This window comes from Hordeum vulgare, chromosome 6H (genome assembly GCF_904849725.1).
Source record: "Hordeum vulgare subsp. vulgare chromosome 6H, MorexV3_pseudomolecules_assembly, whole genome shotgun sequence".
NCBI classification, from domain to species: Eukaryota; Viridiplantae; Streptophyta; class Magnoliopsida; order Poales; family Poaceae; genus Hordeum; species Hordeum vulgare.
The window spans coordinates 225,126,148-225,134,715 of NC_058523.1; positions in this window are offsets into that span (position 1 = coordinate 225,126,148).

Sequence of the window (8,568 nt, forward strand, 5' to 3'; positions counted from 1 at the left end):
TGTGTGCATGTGTGTGTGTGACACCCACATGCCAAGGCATGGTTTAGCTTGATGAGCACTTCAGTGCAAGCATGTATGTGTGAGTGTTAGTAATAGTGTGTGAGTGTGTGTATGTTTGATGTATGGAGTTGAGCTCAATAGCATGTGTAGGTGCTTGAAGTGTGTGTGTGTGTGTGTGTGTGTGTATGGTGATGTGCTATGGCACACATACATGAGGTCTAAACCCTCATGTCACCATTGGAGTTGTGAGTGTGTGCAAATGCATGTGTAGGTGATGATCTAGTGAGGAACACATGTGATATAGCACTATTTACCTCTACGTGATTCCATGTAGAATTTCATCTTAGCTTTGTGCCCTTTTGTTCTATGCAAGTACGTAGGTATTATATATGTTTTTGGGGGTAGAATCATCCCAGGAATCCAATGGTGGAATCATATTTCCCTTTGGAGCACTTTATGGGAATGTCATTTTTCTGTTTTGTTCTAAGCTTGGAGCTTGGTTCCATGTGATGTGATGAGCCTAAGAGGATGATTCCTTGATGTGGCAGTAGAGGGTGAAACCCTCTACAGCATGGTGGTTCTATTTTATGCTTAGGAGTTTATATGTGCAAGTTGTGCTTTGTCAAAGTGGGCATGTGGCTGAAAATATCAGCTTAGTGAAAATCTGTGATTTTCACGAAGTTTGAGAAACTGCTGTTATTTTCTTCCCTTGTAGTTGTGGTTGCAAAAGTTCATGTGTTGGGAATCAGCCCTTGCAATCAACTAGAGAGTTGTAGCTTTTGTGCTTTTCTAGCTCTCAGTCAATTTTCATTCCATTTGACTTCCTCTAGATATTGTTTTGGGTGCTCTCAAAATGCTTCAAAGCATAAACAACTAGTGAGAATATGAGAATTTCACTAAGTCCCTGAAAACTGATATTTTTGTCCAAGTTAGCAACTGGTGATATTTCTGTGTGTAACTCCTTTGTATTATATTTTTGCTCATGCTTGTAGATATTTTCAATAGGTTTTGCCACATATCTAGCTTGACACATTTGGGTCGTTGTAGGTGCTTTGCATGTTGCTCTCAAACTACTATGTTGCTGTTTAGGACAGATTGTATAGTTTTGTTGTTTTGATGCTTGTGATAGTATTGTTGGTGGTGTGGTGAGTTTCTTTGCACCACCCCATCTATACTTGTTTGTTTGGTGATATGGCAACCTGGGAATACGAGGAGCATGCCATTGGAGAGTGCTTGTGGTAGATTTGATCCGTAGAACTCCAGTTCTTGTTTCGTAGTTTCCGGTTGATCCGTAGCTCCGTTCGTAACGTTCTTTATATGTTTTTGCATAGTTTTCGTGTGATGCATCTATTCATGTCATATTCATGAATGTCAAGATAGCTTAGAGTGAAGTTTTGTCTAGAAGTTGTCTTTTCTTCTCATGCATGTGCAAGTGATTAGAATAGAGATGCATGCTACATTCTGATCTCATGCATCATGTGCTTTTTGCATCATATTGTGTTGTTGTTCATTGGATGCTATTTTTATGTTGGGTAGCACCGGGATCAGAGAGCGATTACGTGGATTCGGGAGAGTACGTGCAGGACGAACAAGAGCAGTTCCAAGCTGAAGACATCACAGGCAAGATGACCATGACCTTGATACCGTCTCTAGCTTTGTTATGCCTAGATTCACGTTTCGTTCGTCATATGCTCGCTGCCTATCACTGAAATAATTGCCTCCTGATATTGCCATGAAACCCAAACACTTTCCCCTCCTAGCTAATATTGAATGGCTAAGTAGGCTTGCTCAGCTTCTAATGCAGCGATGCTAGTTGCAGGTGCAATTGTATCATGTGGTAACATGAGTTTGATATCATTACGTTTAAATCTATTATTTAATTAATGCACCTATATACTTGGTAAATAACGGAAGGCCTAGCCTTTTGTCGGGTGTTTTGTTCCATTATTGCCGCCATAGTTTCCAGCTACCGGTGTTTGATTCCATAACTGATCGCTCCTAACACATTCGGGGTTGTTATGGGGACCCCCTTGATAAATCTTGTAGTGTTAGGACTTGTCCGGCAGGACCCAACATTGGTTCTAATTTGCTAATCACTTAATAATAATCTGCATAGGGAATAGCTACCCCGAGGAATTAATCAACAACCTGGGACAGTGCTCCTGATGAGTGTTGGTCCACCCACCTAGCAGTCGGCAATACCACCTCGGGGAAACTTGAGGCATTGGTCATTGTCCACTATGCATAAACGGTGTTGTCCTGAGACTGAGATACACGGCTCTTATCAGGGTCGTCGACACACTGGGAGGTCCTGCTAGTCTTGTCTTACCTTAGCGATTTATCTTGCGTATAGGAATCCCGGTGAAGCTTTAGTTCTCCCCAGAGTTGAGGTTTTCCTCTAAGGAATCCGACGAGATCACGAGAGTCGTGATAGAGGATTACTTTGCGGCCCGTGACCGTTTGTGATGGACTAGTTGGGGCACCCCTGCAGGGTTTAATCTGTCGGAAAGCCGTGCTCGCGGTTATGTGGCAACTTGGAATATTTGTTAACATCCAGTTATAGATAACTTGAACTTAATCTAATAAAATTTGCCAACCGTGTGCGTAACCGTGACTATCCCCTTCGAAGAACTCTCTTCGATCGAGAACACGGTGGGGTTATGTTTGACGTAGGTAGGTGTTCATGATTACTTAGTGATCAACTAGTCTTCGACCGTTAGCATAGACCACCACATCTATAACTTGTATTACGTAAGATAGCCAACATAAATGCTTAGAATGCTGCAACCTAAACACTGAACCTTCCTCACCTAATAACTTGACCAGTTTCAGTACCGAGGTCATAGATTTCTGAGTCCCTGTGGCTCACAGATTACTTCAACAACCCAACAGGTACAGGGACGCCCGACGCAGGTGATCCCGATGGCACGCAGCTGGCGTGGCAGTACGATGAGGAGAACGACCGCCTGTACGTGAACTATCCAGAAGACTAAGGCGTGGTCGTGATCGTGGGCAAGCATGCGGGATAGCATAGCCTTTTATTCTCATGTTATGTAGTCCGTAGAGGAACTACCTTGTCTGAATAAATGTGTGATGTAAACTCTGATATTATCTATGAGATGGAAAACGATTCCCTATTTGTCATTCTTTATTTATGTATGTGCTATGTTTATCTTTCTTGCGAAACACTTAGATGCACTTCTTTCCATTTTGGGGCCTCGTTCCCTAAATCAGAAAGGACCGCATCTTAGTCGTTACACCTTCTACGCAGCAATGACGACAATCCCCATTTTACGGACCCAGTCCGCATAATTGCTACTATCATCTTTCAACATAGTTTTCTCGAGGAACGCATCAAAAATACAGGGTAGCTACAACGCGAGCTATTGTTCTACAACATACTTTGTAAAGACAACTTAGATTATCTTCATGATAATGAGTTCAATTAACCATATTACTTAAGAACTCCCACTCAACTCAACACCCCTCAGGTTGTTCGAGTGTGACATGATCCAAATTCACCAACCCAAGTCCGATCATCATGTGAGATGAGGTGGTTTCAATGGTGAACATCTCCATGTTGATCATATCTATTATATGTCTCATGTTTGACCTTTCGGTCTTCTGTGTTCCGAGGCCATGTCTGTACAGGCTAGGCTCGTCTAGTTTGACCCGAGTGTTCCACATGTGCAGAACTGTCTTGCACCCGTTGTATGTGAGCATAGAGTCTATCACACCCGATCATCACGTTGTGCTTCGAAACGACGAACTTTTGCAACGTTGCACACTCGGAGAGAACACAATTTTATCTTGAAATTTTAGTGAGGGATCACTTATAATGCTACTGTCGTCCTAAGCAAAACAAGGTGCATAAAAGGATTAACATCACATGCAAAGCATAAGTGACATGATATGGCCATGAACTTGTGCTTTTGATCTCCATCTCCAAAGCACCGACATGATCTCCATATCACGGACACAACACCATGGTCTCCATCATCGTGTTGCCATCAAGGTTGTCGTGCCAACTATGCTTCTACTACTATTGCTATCGCTTAGCGATAAAGTAAAGCATTACATAGCGCTTAATGATTGACACACAAGTCATACAATAATTAAAGACAACCCTATCGCTCTTGCAGGTTTCCGTATGCATCGATATGCAAGTCGTGATAATCTATACAAAACATGGTCATCTCATACATCACATGTAACATCACATCTTGACCATATCATATCACATCATACCTTACAAAAACAAGTTAGACATCTTCTAATTTGTTGTCGTGTGTTTTACATGGCTGCTATGGTTGAGTAGCAAGAATTGTTCTTACCTACACAAAGCCACATCGGTGATATTCAAATTGCTAATTAACCTTCTACGTGGACCACCTCTATCAAATCCTATTCAACTAAAGTGGGAGAGATAAACACCCGCCAACCATCTTTATGCTACAAGTTGCATGTCAGTCGATGGGACCGATCTCTCATACGTGGATGAGTAAGGTTGGTCCGGGCCAATTCATCCCACAATAATGTCGAATAAAAATAAGATTAAGGAAGCAAGCAATCAGAACATCAACACCCACAAACTCTTTTCTGTTCTACTCATGCATGTTATCTACGCATAGACCTAGCTCATGATGCCACTGTTGGGGAACGTCGCATACGGGAAACAATTTTTTTCCTATTCTCACCAAGATCAATCTATGGAGACTAACATCTATGGGAGGGGGAATGCATCTACATACCCTTGTAGATTGGTAAGCGGAAGCGTATATAACGCGATTAATGTAGCCATACGTCTTCACGATCCAATCGCGATCCGTCCCGATCTAGCGCCGAACGGACATCACCTTCGTGTTCAACACATGTATGGCTCGATGACTTCTTTGTCTTCTTGATCTAGCAAGACTGGCGAAGTAGTAGATGAGTTCCGGCAGCACGACGGTGTGGTCTTGGTGGTGGTGAAACTATATCCACAAGGTTTCGCCAAGCACAACGGAATTAGAGCGGACGATGAGCAGGAGGAAGGAGATTAGAACCTCACTGGACTTCTAATTATGAGGATTAGAGGTAGCTAGGGCTAGCACTAATTTCTCAACTAGGACCAACTAGAAATAGAACTAGATCAACTAGAGGAGGCTCTAAAACTTGTGTTCTAGGGGCTAGCCATGATCCTCTATTTATATGTTGAGCCCTGGAGTTGTAACTTTGGGTGAGGGCCTCCCCAAAGTTGGTTTGTAACATAAGGAAGAGTCCTTCCCAGATTCCCACACCAGACGCCACGGTCCCTGGTGTCTGGTCCCTGATCTCCGGAAAGCTTACTTTTGCATCGACCTAAAGCCCCGTGGGCCTTATCCCTTGGCCCAACCAAAGTATCCTTGCACGAGAACATTTCCGTTAACATCCAAAACTCTTCCGGTGAATTCCGGAACCCTTCTCGAGACCAACCAATATATCAATCTTTACCTCTGAACCATTTGCATCGATCTAAATCGTCACCGAACCTTAAGTGTGCAAACCCTGCTGGTTCGAGAACTATGCAGACATGACCAAGACACTCTCCGGTCAATAACCAATAGAGGGACCTGGATGCCCATATTGGTTTCTACATATTCTACGAAGATATTTACCATCCGAACCACGATGTCAAGGATTCAATCAATCCCGTATACTGGTCCCTTTGTTCATCGGTATGTTACTTGCCCAAGATTTGATCTTGGGTATCTCCATACCTACTTCAATCTTGTTACCGGCATGTCTCTTTACTCGTTATATAATACAAGACCTCGTGGCTAACTCTTTAGTCACATTACTTGAAAGCTTGTGGTGATGTTGTATTATCGAGTGGGCCGTGAGATACCTCTCCGTCACACGGAGTGACAAATCCTAGTCTTGATCCATGCCAACTCAACGGACACCCTCAGCGATACCTGTAGAGCACCTTTATAGTCACCCAGTTATGTTGCAACGTTTGATACACACAAGGCACTCCTTCGGTGTGAGTGAGTTGCATGATCTCATGGTCATAGGAAAAGATACTTGACATGCAGAAAACAGTAGCAACAAACTGACACAATCATATGCTACGTTCATAGTTTGGGTCTTGTCCGTCACATCATTCTCCTAATGATGTGATCCCGTTATCAAATGAAAACTCATGTCTATGGCCAAGAAACCTCGACCATCTTTGATCAACGAGCTAGTCCTTTAGAGGCTCACTAGGGACAGTGTGTTGTCTATGTATCCACACATGTATTTGAGTGTCCAATCTAAACAATTCTATCATGGATAATAAACGTTTATCATGAACAAGGAAATATAATAATAACCAATTTATTATTACCTCTAGGGCATATTTCCAACAATATTTGTGAATCGTCGAGAGGCACCGTTGAGCAGCGTCTAAAGGCACGGCGTGATGCGTGCACAAGCATGGGGTTGAGGCCTCTAGAGGAATGGTTGTGTATCGTCCAGAGGCATTGTTGAGCAGTCTAGTGCTTCAAAGGTTTTTGTGACGGGTTTAGTCAGAGACACCTGAAAGTGCGTTATATCGACTAGAGGGGGGTGAATAGGAGATTTTTAGAATTTCATCACTGAGGAAATTCCTTTTGAGGAAATTCCTCACTGATGACTAACTTACAGCGGAAACGATTACGGATCAGACGTGCAACCTTTCACAATAGCAGTATTACAGAGTGAAGAATGTGAGAACAGATTGCACAGTAATCAGGCATGCAGAATACCGATGATTATTAACTCAAGTGAAGAATTTGGGGTTGAGGAAATTCAGAGAAAGTCTTCAGCAAATTCTTCAAACAGTCACTGTGAAAGTCATCAACACATAATACAGAGAATGTAAAGAGTTGAGGAATTAGAACCCGATTCTTGGTGAAGACTGTTGTTGATGACCCAGTTCCAACTGCTGTGACAGTTGTACATCTGGTTTGGAGCGGCTTGGTATTTAAACCAAAGGACACCCAGTCCCGGGACACACAGTCCCTACCGTATTCTCCTTGAGCTAAGGACACACAGTCCTCGCCCAACACTCGTGGTAAGTCTTCAGGGCAGACTTCCAAACCCTCACAAACTCGGTCACCCGGCGATCCACAATTGACTGCTGGATTGCTCTAAACCATGACGCCTAACCGTCTGGAGGATGCACAGTCCTCAAAGGTAAAAGTCTTCAGTCCCACACAGGAACAACTTCTTCAGTGATGCTCAATCACTAGGTTTGGTTTGTGGTTTCGGTGGGTGGTGTATTTCCTCACTGATGATTTACTCTCGAAAGCTCTGAGGAATTGGGTTGCTCTTATGACAAGTGTCAGTTTCTAGCGGAGCAGCCAACCAGCTAGTGGTTGTGGGGGGCGGCTATTTATAGCCTGGGAGCATCCCGACATGATTTGACATTAATGCCCTTAAATAGTATGACCGTTGGAGTGGATAAGATCAGTGACTTGGCGTGGCTTATCGAAACGGTCGGGACTCTCAACTGTGAGAGACCTCATGTCACTCATATTCCTCACTTGAGGCTTTTGGTAGGATTTGGCTTGGGTTGAGCATCATGAGGAAATCCATTCCATAGTGTTACTTTGACCCCCTTTAACAGTACGGTGTTCCTATTCATCAAATGCGAAGAAAGTAAAACAGAAAACGTAAATCTTCATGCTTCAATTTCTTCAGAACGATTTTCTTCAGGAACCACCGATCTTCTCAATATCAATATCTTCATGAGGAATATCAATTTCATCGCAAATTCTTCGCGATTCATTTCTTCAGCTTTAGACCAATTTCTTCAACTAAAGACATATATTTTTAGGGGTCGATATTCTTCAAATATCTCAAACTCCTCAATGACTTATAGATCCTGTGTACACTCAAAAACACATTAGATACTTAACCTATAAGTCTTCAAACCACCAAAATCACTAAGGGGCACTAGATGCACTTACAATCTCCCCCTTTTTGGTGGTTGATGACAATTAGGTTAAGTCTTCAACAGGGATCAAAAATATGAAGTGTAAATACTCATTTGAGGAATTTGAAAACAAGATTCACAGAGACTCCCCCTGAAGATGTGCATACCTTGAGGATTTTGCTTTTATAGCATATGCACATTGATGATTTATATCATGGAGATCTCCCCCTGAATCTTGTACATCATGCATACATATAACATATCATATGAAGAAAATGAAGATGCATGATGACAAATGGTATCTGACGAATTTCAGCATGCGTGCATTAAAACTTGAGGAATAAGCATGCGAATAAAAACGTTCAAAAGCGTCAGAGTACCATCGGGCTTAAGTTACAACTCATTACATAAAAACTTCAGAAGAGCCAAGAGTTTGTAACTTAAGTATAGTTCATAAGCCCCAAAAATAAATCTCGTTTGAAGACTAACTCTCAAGTTTCTCCCCCTTTGTCATCAATTGACAAAAGGGACAAACTGAGGACTAACGCCCATGAAGACATCATTGCTTTGCAGTTGATGAAGATCCTTGGCGCTTCTTGGGTGTACTCTTCTTCCTTGGGCCGGTTGCGGTGTCAAGTTGTTCCTCA